The sequence below is a fragment of the Amblyomma mixtum genome, chromosome 3, assembly GCF_055824585.1.
Source record: "Amblyomma mixtum isolate Tamu chromosome 3, ASM5582458v1, whole genome shotgun sequence".
NCBI classification, from domain to species: Eukaryota; Metazoa; Arthropoda; class Arachnida; order Ixodida; family Ixodidae; genus Amblyomma; species Amblyomma mixtum.
The window spans coordinates 120,976,209-120,990,647 of NC_143014.1; the positions used below are offsets into that span (position 1 = coordinate 120,976,209).

General features: G+C 51.0%; 1 protein-coding gene across 11 annotated transcripts in view; it reads left to right on the forward strand.

Annotated features, from left to right (window-relative positions):
- LOC149351637 (uncharacterized) overlaps positions 1–14,439 on the forward strand; it is an 85,230-nt gene that overhangs the window by 26,610 nt on the left and 44,181 nt on the right. The window contains exons 5-6 of one of the 11 annotated variants that reach the window (XM_089580962.1): positions 3,605–3,804; positions 12,289–12,500. The exons of 8 other annotated variants lie outside the window; for them this stretch is intronic. The gene's annotated coding sequence lies outside the window, so the exon portion shown is untranslated. The remainder of the gene's footprint in view (positions 1–3,604; positions 3,805–12,288; positions 12,501–14,439) is intronic. 2 more of the 11 variants (XM_089580965.1, XM_089580963.1) reach the window with 2 other exon arrangements.

Below are 14,439 nucleotides of genomic sequence, written 5' to 3' on the forward strand. Positions count from 1 at the left end.
CCACTGGGCTTGATCCTGTACATAAGCTCCGCCCTCCCCACGTGACCTCACACACACCACAGAAACATGCACACGCAAGGAGGAGTCCCGGCGCCTTGCCATCGCGGACGGCGTGGTTTCTTGTGGGCCGACCAGGCCCAAAGGTCGTTGGCTCCTGTGCGGCGATCCTGCCATTGGAAACACGAGGTCTGATGGCTCGCACCGGAGGACTCTTCACGAGGGAGGGACAAATCAGCTGTGACCACCCCCGCTTTGTCTGGCCACTCAGGTACAAGCGGGCAGTGGGTTGGCGCCACGGTCGCCGCCACTCTGGTCTCCTTCGTCAGTCCCCGGGAATGCGCAATCCAGTAGAAGTGCCGCACTCAGCCTCACCGGCGAAGGGGATTAGACGCCTTTGTTCACGACGACGCCGACTCCAGAAGCACCCCTACGCCAGCGTTCCTTGCATTTTCTCCAAAAAACAGTGCCTTTGATCCGCGTAGCCCGATGGCGTCAGCCCGGTTCGCCTGTCTCCGCTGGCTGGGCCCCCGATCACAACAAGCTGCACAAGTGCATACGTAAAAGTTGTCCTTGAACTTCCTGTGAAATGTACATTTGCTCTGCAGAGCTAAATATTTTAAGTCATTCTGCTTGTATAATTTGTATTCAAGTGCGTGCCTTATCCTGCTTGATCAGTGGCTTTTGGTCTGGTATTGCTGTTTTTGCCAGGTTATGATCGACCTGCAATGGTAAAATTCAGGTAATATGGGAAATGACACTGGGTCATTTCCGAGATCTTAGGGATGTTTAATCGTTTTCTACTTCAAACGTCGCGCTAAGTGGCCCGATGAATGCTGAAGGCGACTGGCAGCAGCTATTTCTTTTTTTTTAGCACGAAGAGATGCCCGGGTCGTAGTCTGGGTGATTGCCATTTGAAAACAGTCTCTTGCGTTCAACTTACGATTACAAGCACAGGGAATGTCGCGTCTAAACTTCTCGTAATAAGAGCCCGACAGAACGCGAAGGAACTGCAGGTGTTGATTCTTGCACTGTTCGCCGCGCAACTGAAGAGCAACCATGTGTATTAAGATACGTAGACTATCATATTTCGATGCAGAAATGCAATACTAGCCGCACAGCCAATCCGTCATCGGACTTTTCCCACTCATCGGCCGCTGCAAATCGCTTTGGCCCATATCTAAATGCGATAAACTTGAGGAAACTTGTGCCGCTGCCTTTCTTCAGCATTGCAATTCAACCACCCGCACAACTCACCGGAATATTGTGAAATGCGTTCAAAAATGCGCAAGCGTGGCATACCCAAGACACACGGTACTGCCTTTTGTGTACACAACGAAAGTCACTGCTGACTCCAGCGCTGCCGCATCCGCGTGACGTCGCGGCTTGACGCTTGTCTAACGACAACGTATGCAGGGGTGGGATTAGGGTGGCGAAGTGTGTGATGACATTGGCGATCCCGTGCATTTCTAGGGCAAGAGGAGGGTGGGGAGGTGTATGGACCGGTTGTGTGAGTGCTAGTTGCAGAGAGGGAAGGGTGAAGGAAGAAGGCTGCTGTGGAGCCCACGGTTTTCGTGAGGCAGGCATCTGTGTCGGCCACCACCGCAGTGTCCAAGGGTGGCTTGTAGTTGTATGCTTATGCTTGGCAGCGGCCTGCATGTGTGTGTGTGCGGACATGTTGCGTGGAATAGGTGTGAGGCGGAGGTTAGGGGGTACATCGGAGACTATGGTGGGTCTGGAAAAGAGATCGGTGCGTGGGGAGTCTGGGTTAGTATCCACCACCCAGCTGGTGAGCTGGACAGGTGGATGATTAGTCTCTCCCAGTGCATGTTGAGGGCTTCAATGGGGTGGAAAAGGCCTGTTCTGTACAGAGCGTCTGTAGAAGCCTAAGGGGGGAATCCTAGTGTTGCTTTGTATAATGTATTGAGGACCTGGATTAGTTTGTTTTATTGTGTGCCAGTAAGGGGGCAGTAAAAGATGTAGTACAGAACTTTGTTCAGGCCCAGCGTTTGAGCAAGGCGGCCAGCATGCATTTTGGAGAGCCTGGCATGTTTTAAGACTACGCGGCGAAGTGTGTGATTGAGTGGCATGTGCGTATTGACTGATTGATGGCAGAAGTGAAAGTGATGGAAGTTAGAAGCTTAGCCAGGTCACGACAAGAGTTGGCACAGGGGATGCGCTGTCCAGCGAGGATGAGGGAGATAGTTCATCGTCCGTTGATATTAAAGGGCCCCTGACCAGGGTCCGGAAATTTTTGAAAAACGAGCCCACTGCATAGATGAGGCATCGAAGATAACCTCTGCAAAATACTAGAGCCATGCACGCCCCGAAAAGGTGCAAAAATTCAAATCAAAGCCCGTTCGTTCTTTCCTTCGACAAAAATGTCCCCGCCCCACTACTCTGAACCCCCTTGACGTCATGGGGGTTACTTTCGCTAAAGGCACTCCATTGGTGCATCATTCTGACTGACGGGAGAAGGTTGGGCGTAGCCTTGGCGTCGCGTCGTCTGCACGCTTTCCTCAGCGCCTTCTGTTTTGGCACATGCCTACAAACCCGCATGAAGGAACAAAAAAAAAACTGCGGAGGGAGCATGCGGCGACAGCCTTGAACCCTAGCCATAAAAAGTAAAAAATAGTAAAACTGAGTTGGTTCGCCCCCCCCCCTCCCCCCTTCCGCCGTGATCACGTCACGAGACGCTCTGCGTGCGCGCTCCCTTCTCAGTTTTTTTTCTTCTATGCAAGCCCCCAAAACAAGGTTTTAATTACTAATGCAGCAGAGCCTCTCTCTCGCTCACCCACTCAACCGCTCCGCACACACACCGCTTATCCTTCGTGCTTCTTGCGTATGCCTTGACTCCAATGAATGACATGGGCTTTGGAGCGGAGAAAAGACACAAACACACAGAACACAAACACACATGGAGAAAAGCAAACGGGTGGTTGCTGGGTTCGCGCTTCGCCGTGTGTTTCGAACACAACCGACTTCCGCCCCTCCGCTCGTGAAACGGTAGGGAGGCCTAAAAAAAATGAAAAGGTGGCTCGCTAACTAGGAATGACAAACAGATGTATGAAAGGATGCGCTCACTAACAAGTCTAGCGGCAAAACACCACGAGGAGACCCAAAGAGCAAAACAGAGAGGGTGTTAAAAAACCCGCAGCGCCCCCCCCCCCTCTCGAATAGTCCCAGTAGCAAAAACCAAGAAAAGAATTCTATTGAAGGCGGGGCCATGACGTAGACATGTGACGCACTCCACAGACACCACACCTCTGGCTAACATTGGAGAAGGAAGGAGTGATTTTGCCTTGCCGAGCCTACTCGACGAGGAGTGGGAGAGAAAAATATTGAGGAGGGAACGGAAGGAGAGGAGGCTGGCTCCAAGAGAGGTAGAGAGTGTTTTCGACCAGAGGGTGGCCACGGGCCCTTTAAGGCGAAAGCCTTTAATGCCTCATGTTGTCGTTAGCAATCCGTGTCGGCAGCCGTATCGACAGCCGTATCGACAGATGTGTCCGCGTTTTGACGGGTGTCCACAGAGATATGTGGGACATTTACTACTGTTATGTTCGGTATTTCGAGCGTGTCTTACTCAGTCTTTCGGACCGGGGAGCAGTGCCTGGCAGGTGGTGCCTCGGCAAAGTTTCCCGCAGTTTGTCCGACAGAGGAGTCACAGATTCAAAGTCATGGACATGGACTACGCGGTCATCACATGGGGTGGCGGCGACGCGTACGACTACGACCACTACGACTAGCTGGCGGAGCCAGCTCTCGTCCCGATAGCCTGGCGGGTCGTGCCTTGACTTCGTTCAGAGAGTAAGCTGCTCAGCTCTGATTTGGACGGGACGAGCGGGCCTCTTTTTAAGGGGTCTCCCCGACCCCGCAGGTATTGTCCCTGGGGATAAGGGGAAGGGGGAGAGTGATTAGGCTCCCTCGCTGCACGCTCTCCCCCCCACTGCTTCTTGCGCCATCTAGCCTACGCTGCTGTTATTGTGTGCGCCGCTGATGCCGCCACCTCTCGTGCATGAGCGCAAGAGCATTCACGTTCAGTCTGGGAAAAAGTCACTGTTCACATCACAAATCACAACATGATGTCCACATATTCTAGAGCACTGTATCAATAGTAAATAAAGTCGTCCTTTTGTGGCTTCAAACAGCCTGCGAGGTCTAGTCGATGGTGTTATCAGCGCAGTCCTGGTGGATCGTAAGAAATCTTCTGCGTCGAAGAATTCTCCGCCGCCACTTTCGCAGCTGTCACAATCGTTATCGTGTGCACTATTTGCTACCCGCGTTTGCACTTCTTTCTGTCGCCGGTTCAGGGTCGTGTCTTTCACAGGCACGATCACCATCATCACAATCACTGGCACTGTTTCTTCACCATCATCACAATCACTGGCACTGTTTCTTTGCTGAAGTCGATTGGTACCGTCCGCTGATTCCGCTCTCGCTGCTCCTTCCGCCGTCGGCCCATAGCAGTGTTTTTCGCGATCACAATCACTGTCAATATCACTGAAAACACACTCTGCTTTCCTGCTGTAGTCGCTAGCCCCATCTGCTGACCTCGCCGTTGCCTGTGCTGTCTTCGTTGCTGGCGTGGTCTCTTTTGCGGGTTTAGTCTGACCCCTGGGCTCATCGTTGAGCCCAGTGCTGCTGCTTGCTTTCGGAAAATCGTCCTCGGCGATTTTTCGAGTAACGTACGGTTTAAGTCGTTCCACGTTTACGATATCCCGTTTCCCTTGTTTAGACTGTACCTCCCAATCATTCTCAGAGGTCCGTCTCACTATCCGAAATGAACCGTTATAAGGGTGAAGAAACTTCATAGTCTTCCCGCGTTTTGCGGTTGGCATTCGAATGTGAACTAAATCCAGCAGAGTAGTAATTTGGGCCTGTTGGTAGTTCATGATGAGGAAGTTAGAGCGCAAAAAAACAAAGACAAAGTGGAGACGTGGATGGGACAAGCGCTAACTTTCAACAACTTTATTGAAGTGCGGGAATGGAACCTAGTGCAGCTGCCGCGCATGCGCTAAACCTCTTGTCTCCCAAACTTGCTGTTGTTAAACCCTGAGGCGAGTGTGCAGAAGGTGGTGAAGGCATACATGGTTCAAAATAGTTAAGATTATACATATTATGATAACAAAAATCGATGTTCTTTTGGAGTCGTGCACTGAGGGCGTGCTGATGCATAGATCGTTCTGAGCGATCTTAGCGGCTTCAAACAGCTCACGTTCGAGCCTACCTTGATGCCTCCCGATTACTGAGGTGCTTTTCAGCAGCGGTAGACATTTGCAGTCCTTACAATGGGGTGGGAGGTTCGAGCCGTAGCCTTTATCTAGTGAATTGGCGTGCTCCCTCAATCTGTCGTTTAGACAGCGACCTGTCTGGCCGATATAGACTTGACCACAGCTCAGAGGGATATGATAAATAACGCCTTCTTTACAGGGAACAAATCTTTCTTCGTGCTTCTTATTGCATTTAGGTTTCTTTTGACGCTCACCAGTCACCATGGGACATAACTTGGATAGCTTGCATGGCGCCTTGAAGATAATATTAACCTGGAATTTAGCTGCAATTCTCATCAGATTATGCGACACGCGATGCACGTAAGGCATGACAGGAAGCTTTTGCTCATTTGTTCCTTTGTGTGCCTTTGCAAGGGTGTTTTCATCTTCTGTATATCAGCGTTTCTGCCACAGCTACGGTCATTTCGGTGGGGTAGCCAGAACTACCTAAACGCTCCACTTGGGTGTGGAAACTTTGTTTTGTTTTATGGTGGCAAGACTTCAAGAGCGCTGCACGAAGACATGATGTAGCTATCCCTCTTTTGACTAACTTGGAGTGAGCTGAGTCAAAAGGAAGCAATGCCTTTTTAGAACGTGGTGTGTACACCCAGCACACATGTCCAGGGTCATTAAAAAAACAAGCGAATGTCTAAAAACTGTAACGACTCAGATTGAGGTAGTTCAAGGGTAAATTTTAGGCTTGTCGAGCACCTGTTAAAAACATCTAAAATCGAGGTAGCCAAGAGGTGTAAAGTGTCCCTTGGCTTCACGTGAACAAGAACAAGAAAGTCATCAACGTATCTACAAACTTTTACAACAGGTAGGTCGTTAAGATTGATTCTAGTGAACAAGAACAAGAAAGTCATCAACGTATCTACAAACTTTTACAACAGGTAGGTCGTTAAGATTGTCTAGAATCAAGTAATCTAATTTAGCTAGATAAATTTCACATAATACAGGTGCAATACGAGAACCAATGCATATGCCGTCCTTCTGCAAAAAACAAACATCTCGGTACCTCACCAAAGTACAACTTAAGTAACAGTCCAGCAGTTCCAAAAAGGCTTCCGCTGTAATGCCACAGGTGTTCTGGAAAGCCATGGTGCCAGTCCTATCAATAACTTCACTGACGGCTGTCAAGAGTTCCCCACGAGGTACAGAGTAGAAGAGGTCTTCCACATCTACTGAAAAGGTGCAGTTCGCTCCAGGAAGACCATCGCTGAGCTGTTCAACCAAACGGTCTGCACTTGCAATCTTGTAGGGATCGTCCACATTAAGGCTGTTCAGGTGTGGCAAGAGGAACCTGCTGACGTGTTCCTGCCAGCTGCCCCTTTCGGACACGATTGCCCTAAAAGGACAAAGCGGTTTGTGTGTCTTGGCAGCGAAAAATAGTTTCAGGACATCAACCTTGGTGGCACGAACATGTTTGGCAAGTGAATCAAGGCTGAGCTCCTCAAGCAGAGAGAGTGCTTTTGATTTCGCTTTTCCTGGCCGTATGCCTGCTGGCTTGAAATTCTTGCTTACAGCCTGCGTGGCCTTTTCCTCGTATAAGCCCTGCGGCATGACAGTAAAGCCGCCCTCCTTGTCAGATAAGAGGAGTGACAAGCCGGAGTCCTGGAAATGGCTAGTAATGTCACGTAGGATAGGACGACCACCTTTCTTCCTGGGGTATGTTCTTCGCAATGCGTCAATGCCCTCTGAAATGCAGCGTGCCTTCACCTCTACTGGTGCTTTGCTAGCTATGTTATGAACAGTTGCTAAAAGAGTTACCTTGTCACCTGGGTCTTCCAAGCTAAACTTAGGACCTATTTCCACAACGCGTTGAACTTTGTTTGGGAGTGAAACATCGCCCAAGGTGTTCACTGGAACGATGCCAGCTTTCTTCTTGTTTGGCTTAGGCAAATTGCGGATAACTGTCTTCCAAAGGAATTCCGTTGCATCTTCAGCCGTTTTCCTGTACTCTCTGAAGCGCTGTTTCCCAGAAAAGCCAAGGCCGCACCACTTGAAGCTAGCCATCCGAAGCCACTCCAGCAAGAACCGCACTTGGCGCCAACATTCAGATTTTATGATTTTGCAGATTCTTTTCCAATGCCCGAGTGAAGGTAGCAACACCCCGAACAAAAGAGCGATACCCAGGGGATACTGACCTTTCCTGACGCAGAAGGCGAGGTAGCGGGCCTTGCACGTTGAAGAGGCAATGAGACTAGCACAAACGGAACACTGCTCGCTAGGGCGTAGGGAACACAAAAAAGAGCCCAATGGAGAAGAAATATAATTCAGCAGAGTAGTAATTTGGACCTGTTGGTAGTTCATGATGAGGAAGTTAGAGCACAAAAAAACACAAAGACAAAGTGGAGACGTGGACGGGACAAGCGCTAACTGTCAACAACTGCTTTGAAGTTTGGGAGACGAGGTTTTTAGCGCATGCGCGGCGGCCCTGCTAGGTTCCCTTCCCGCACTTCAATAAAGCAGTTGTTGAAAGTTAGCACTTGTCCCGTCCACGTCTCCACTTTGTCTTTGTGTTTTTTTGCGCTCTAACTTCCTCATCATGAACTAAATCCCCTGGGGCGAAGCTCTGTGTTCGTCGTTCGGTGTTGTAACGTATCTTGCTGTTTTTCTTGCTCTTGAGCTCACGGTTTCGTATGAACTCTCTGGCCTCTTCCCAGTGCGCGGCTACATTGTCCACGTTGGTTCTGGTCTCTTGCAGGAGCCCTAGTGCAGCGTCAATGGGCAAAGTTGGTTCTCTGCCATGGAGAAGGAAGAATGGGGAGTATCCAGTTGTTTCGTGTATTGAAGAGTTGTACGCAAAGATGACGTACTTTAGAAACTGGTCCCAATCTCGGTGATGGGCGGAGACGTACTTGCTGATCATGACTGCAACTGTTTGGTTGAATCTCTCGCAGAGGCCGTTGGTTTGTGGATGGTATGCTGTGGTGCGGGCGTGGTTAGTACTTGTCAGCCGGAAGAGTTCTTCCATCATTTCCGTAGTGAAATGACGTCCCCGATTGGTGACGACGCGTTCCGGTGCACCATGCCTTAAGACCATAGAGTCCATGAAGGCCTTTGCTGCGCAGGCTGCCGTTGTCTCAGGTGTGGCCACTGCTTCTACCCATTTCGTGTAGTAGTCTATCATAACGATTATGTATTTGTTACCGTCTTGGGATTCTGTTAGCGGGCCCACAAAATCCATTCCAACTTGCTGAAATGGGTACATAGTGGGGGGAAGCAGTTGTAGTTCGCCTGCTGGCTTCATATTAGTAGTGTTTCTTGTTTGACAGTCGGCACAGGACTGGACGTAGTGTGCAATATTGGTGAACATTTTTGGCCAGAAATATCGCTGGCAGATTTTCTTCAGTGTCCGTGTTACCCCTAGGTGACTGGCCGTGACGTCGTCGTGGCACGCGGCTAAGATTTCGCGTCGTAGGCTTCTTGGCCCAGCAAGTGCCAGTCTTTCCTCAGTAAATCCCTTGGCCCTTCTGTATAGCGTGCCGTTCACGAGGGAAAAAGGTCCTGCGATCTTCTTCACCCTCTTTCCCGCTGGTTGATCTGGCTCCCAGAGGTACTTGATGATTGGCCGTAAGAACGGGTCCTGGAGCTGAAGCTTCCCAATGTCCTCTTGAGACACCACGGAGAGCGGAAACTCCTCTTCGTCTTCGGGTGCAGGTTCATAAGGCAATCTAGATAATGCGTCGGCGTTCATGTTCTTTGTTCCCGGTCGGTGTCTTAGCGTGAGGTTGAACTCCTGCTGCAGCAGGCTCCATCGGATGAGGCGTCCATTTGGGTTCTTGACTGACATTATCCATGTGAGGCTAGCTTGATCCGTGACAACTGTAACTGGTGAGCCAAATATGTACGGTCAGAGCTGCTTTGTGGCGTATACAACAGCCAAGCATTCTTGTTCTGTCATGCTGAAGTTCGCCTCTGCTTTGTTTAAGTGACGACTAGCGTATCCGATATCAAAGTCTTCTCCGTGGTCTTTCTGCACCAACACTGCGCCGATCCCGTAGCCGCAGGCGTCAGTATGGAGCTTGATGGGCAGTGTGGGATCGAATAGTCGGAGGACTGGGTCGCTGGTTAGCCGGGTCTTCAATGTGTCAAAAGATTCCTGGCACTCCGGAGTCCATGTGAACTTTGTGTCCATCTTGGTGAGCTCGTTCGTGCAACACGTGCAAAGTCCTTGACGAACCTCCGGTAGTACCCGCATAAGCCTAGGAAACTTCGAACCTGTTTTCGGCTTGTAGGAGCTTTTGTTTCACTGATGGCGCAAATGTTATCTGGGTCCGGACGAATGGTGTGTCCTTTGATGATGTGGCCAAGGTAACGGATGCTGCTGAAAGCTATGTTGCATTTGTTTGGCTCAAGTCGGAGTCCTGCTTCGTCTAGGGATTGGAAAATCTCACGCAGGTTTTGCAAATGTCCCTCAATTGTTCGGGAAAATACAACGATGTCGTCTAGATATGCCAGACAGATCTTCCACAGTTGGTGTGCCAGAACCTTGTTTATCGTGCGCTGGAGCGTTGCGTGGGCGTTGCACAAACCGCATGGTACCACATTGAACTCGTAGAGTCCGGTTCCTGTAGCAAATGCAGTCTTTTCTTTATCCTGTTCCTTAATTAGAACCTGCCAGCAACCAGATGCCAAATCGAGCGTGGAAAAAAATTTAGCTCCCTGTAGTTTGTTCAACCCACTCATCTTTCTTGGTAACGGTGTTAACCTTGCGGAAGTCAACGCAAAACCGCCATGATCCATCGCGCTTGCGTACTAGTACTACCGGTGATGACCAGGCACTTGATGAAGCCCGAATAACCCCCTTTTCCAGCATCTCGGCGACCTGATCATCAATGACCTTTCGCTCATATGCGGAGTATTGGTAGGGATTCTGGTGGATTGGGCGGTCTCTCGGTGTTGATTTCGTGCTCTGCGATGTTTGTGCGCCTGATGGGACCCCGTTTTGTAGAAAAGATGTGCCCGTATTCTTTTATCAGGTGCTGGAACTTCTGTCTGGCCTCAGGCGGCAGCTCTTCACCCAGCCGGATATCTTGACTCATGTCTGTTTGATTGCTGGGCAGAGAAATGCTGAGGGCTGTCTTGCTGATGGTGGTGGCTCGTCCGATAGTTGTACCCTTTGGTACTGCGAGAGAGGTGCTGTCCGGGTTGGCAACGCGGACATAACCTATCTGGTTGTCAACGACCGTCAGACTCCGTGCAACACTAGGTCTTAATGTCTGTTTTTGCTGAGTGAGCGGTTCGACAAAGTACGGCCTGTAAGTTGTGATCCGTACTGCGACAGTAGCCTCGGTTCTGGGCGGCGGATTGAATTCCTCTAGACACTGTACACGTGCCGTGTCAGGTGAGTCGCGGGTACAGTCTTGATCGAGGCGTGGCACCAATTGTCGTCTCTGCAGGGTAATCTTTTTCTGTGGAAAATCGAGCACCATTTGGGTGGCTTGGCAGAATGGCAGCCCGCACAGCACATCATGTGAGAGATTTGGGAGCACTACAAATGTTGCCTTCATTAACCTCCGCTCTGATTATAATCCCCAGGTCTATTTCTCCGCATGATTGTGCTAACTCTCCCTTCACTGCACGCACGAGAGTGCCAGACGGTCGGATGGGCTTCCTCAGTCGAGCAACTAGGGCTGCTGAGATAACATTCACAATGGCTCCGGTGTCTATTATTACCTGGACATCAAGGTTTTCCACCGTGGCAGGAAGTGTGATGAGCTGCGTCTGGTGGAATGTCGCGTAAACTGAGTCTTCATGTTTGCCACCGGGTCGAACTGCAGGACCCAGCTCTACCGGTTTCCCAACTGGTGCGGGGCCGGAGCTTGCTGTGCCTGGTTCTCTGGGCATTGGCGCATGATCTGCCCGACTCGGTTGCACCGGAAGCAAACCACTTGCCCTCCCTGCATCCTTGAGCCACGTGGCGGGAACGGTCGACGGTCACGTTGCCCGAGGCGATCTACAGCTGCAGTCAAGGCGCGCAGGGTCTCTTGCATGGCTTCTAAAACAGCATCTGTGCCCTTGTTTTGAGTGCTTTCATGACGGCCCGGTGCGTAGAGGACCTGTGGTGGGGTCCCTGCAGCATGAAGGGATGTTGCCAGGTCTTGGATTGCCGGGTGCCCGGTTGGGATACCTGGCAGTGGACGTGTCGGCATAGCCATAAGGGCGTGGCGTGCCATGGCTCCTACGTGTGTCAGGCGCTGCAGGTGCTCTAGGAATTCCTGCGTGGAGCTAGGATTAGAAATGGCTACGTTTTCCATCATTTCCGGTCGCAAGCCCTGGAGTAGGTACTGAAGCTTCTCGGCATCTGTCATTGCCGCATTGGCCCATCCACATAGCTGCAGTACCCCAGCCACATACTGCTGTGGCGTCTCCCCTGGCTGCTGCTTGCGGTCCTGTAGGTGAATGTACGCCCATTCTTGTACATGCGCGCCTGCAAAGGTGGCGCGTAGTGCCTTTTTCCACTCTGACCATGTGTCCGGTGTTTTTTCCCGGAGTGCCGTCACGTACCAGGCCCGGGCAACGTCCGCGAGAGCAAACACTAGATTGTCCGCTTTCTGTTCGTCTGTCCATGCTAGGGATCGCCCGTACCGCTCATATATATGGAGCCAATCCTCTAGGTCTTCATTCGCTGTCCCTTTAAACACTGGAGGCGGCGCAAAAGCCCTCATTGACGGCATGTTGTGCTGATCGTTCATCTTTGGTTCGCCGTTGGCGGGAATGACGCGGTTTCTCAAGATTCTTTGCGCTGTAAACATCAGCTACTTCCTATTTTTTTGTGCCGCCATGATTTTCTTGCAAAGCGCGAATAGGTCGTTGAAGCGCTCGTCCAAATTGCGGCTTTTTTCGTCTCCTTCAAAGCGCATCCTGTACTCGAACCCTAACTTTTGCGCAACTGCGTTTCGACGGTCTCGGCGAGCGGTTGCCTTCCCTACTTCTTTTCCATAGCGGGGATCTTGGAGCACCTCCACCACTTGTTACGTTCGGTATTTGGAGCGTGTCTTACTCGGTCTTTCAGACCGGGGAGCAGTGCCTGGCGGGTGGTGCCTCGGCAAAGTTTCCCACAGTTCGTCCGACAGAGGAGTCACAGATTCAAAGTCATGGACAGGGACTACACGCTCATTGCATGGGGTGGCGGTGACACGTACGACTACGACCACTACGACTAGCTGGCGGAGCCGGCTCTCGTCCCGATAGCCTGGCGGGTCGTGCCTCGACTTCGTTCAGAGAGTAAGCTGCTCAGCTCTGATTTGGATGGGACGAGCAGGCCTCTTTTTAAGTGGTCTCCCTGAGCCCGCAAGTATTGTCCCAGGGGATAAGGGGAAGGGGGAGAGTGACAAAGCTCCCTCGCTGCACGCTCTCCCACCCGCTGCTGCTTGTGCCATCTAGCGTATGCTGCCGTTACTGTGTGCGCCGCTGGTGCCGCCACCGCTCGTGCATGAGCACAAGCCTCTCGTTTTATTCTCGCTACACTACGTAATTTCCTTTCCTCAAATACAATTTTCAGTTTCTTCATTACAGCCCCTCTTTCTTTCACTACCACTTCCTCCCTTCCTGTACGGTGCGGTTCGTGTGTCCACCGAGATGACAGAATTACAGCGCCATTTCCTTTCTTCAAAAAGCGTTGAGTTCAAAGGGCAAGGCATTGCGCCGAACGGATGGTGGCATTCCGTGGACTCCCTGGCAGCGCTACAACACGCTGTTGTGTTCCGCCCCTAAAGGCAAGCTTAAGCGCCATTAATTGGTTTGGTTTGGTTTATGGGGTTTAACGTCCCAAAGCGACTGAGGCTATGAGAGACGCCGTAGTGAAGGGCTCCGGAAATTTCGACCACCTGGGGTTCTTTAACGTGCACTGACATCGCACAGTACACGGGCCTCTAGAATTTCTCCTCCAAAGAAATTCCAGCCGCCGCGGCCGGGATCGAACCCGCGTCTTTCGGGTCAGCAGCCGAGCACCATAGCCACTGAGCCACCGCGGCGGCAAGCGCCATTAATTAGCTGTCAATTAGTGCTGAGTGATTAATTAGTAATTTGTCAATAATTAGTAATTTGTCATTACTTCGTCAGCAATTATGCATGATGTCATCCAGTGGTGACATCACCAGTGTCACATAGACAAAGTGGTGCGGAAAACGCTTTCGCCTCTACGCACTTTAGACAGTCAATGTGCCCCCTGAATTTTTACTGCGTGCTATGAGTAGAAGTTCGGATCGCTCCGAAGTGGGCTGCAGGCCCGCTTGGGAGAGGTATGTGGAAATAGTGTTAAGTACCTGTTAGACTGTGATTTGGGCCTCTCCCAATGAGCCAGTGGTGACCCACAAGGTGAGTTCGTCTGCGTAGAAGAGGAAATGACTGTCGAGAATATCAGCTAGGACAAGCTTTGCGGATCAATTTATGCTGCGTTCTAGTTGCATTTATCTAAGCCGTATATATACTATCAGGGAACCTGCACACTACCGTAGGCAAGAAACAGCGTAGCAAGTGCCTTTTTCTTAAATGCAGCAGCAACAATTCTGCCAAATATATGTGTGCAACTTCTGAGCCAGAACAACTTTGCTGCCAGCAGATTGGGTCCTGAAAAGGGTGTTGGGGTTAGAGTACAGGTCACCGAGCGTTCATGCCACGTACAAGATCTCAAAAGAGAGCCAATAATTTACAATACAATTTTCAGAACTTCCGTGCCTTGCAGCGAGCAGCGCTGCCGAGCTTTCGCCCGAATCCTTGCGCATTGTGTCATTTTAGCGCTCTTTATGTGAGCAGCGGAATGCCATTGGTTCCCCGTGCCAGCGCCGTCTACACCAAACCAGTTTTGGAGGCGTTGGCTCCGCCCCCCCCCGGGAATTCGCACGAGCGTTGGCGGAGGGGCCGACTGCATGGAGCTGGCCATGGAGGAAAAAAAAACTGAGTGAGCGTACGGTGACAGCCTTGAAGCCTAGTCTTTAGAAGTAAAAATATAGTAAAAAGGAGAAAGTCGGCCCCCCGTTGTCACTCCATGTGATAGCGTGTGGAGATAACTAGTTCTGCAGCATGCACACATGCACGGACCAAAACGGCAAACTGACTGTAGATCAACCACCTTGCTATAGACACGCGCCACGTAGATGCGGGAAATAAAACATACCGGCACCACAACATAAAGGACTGACTGGGAGAGCGGAAAAAAAGGGGA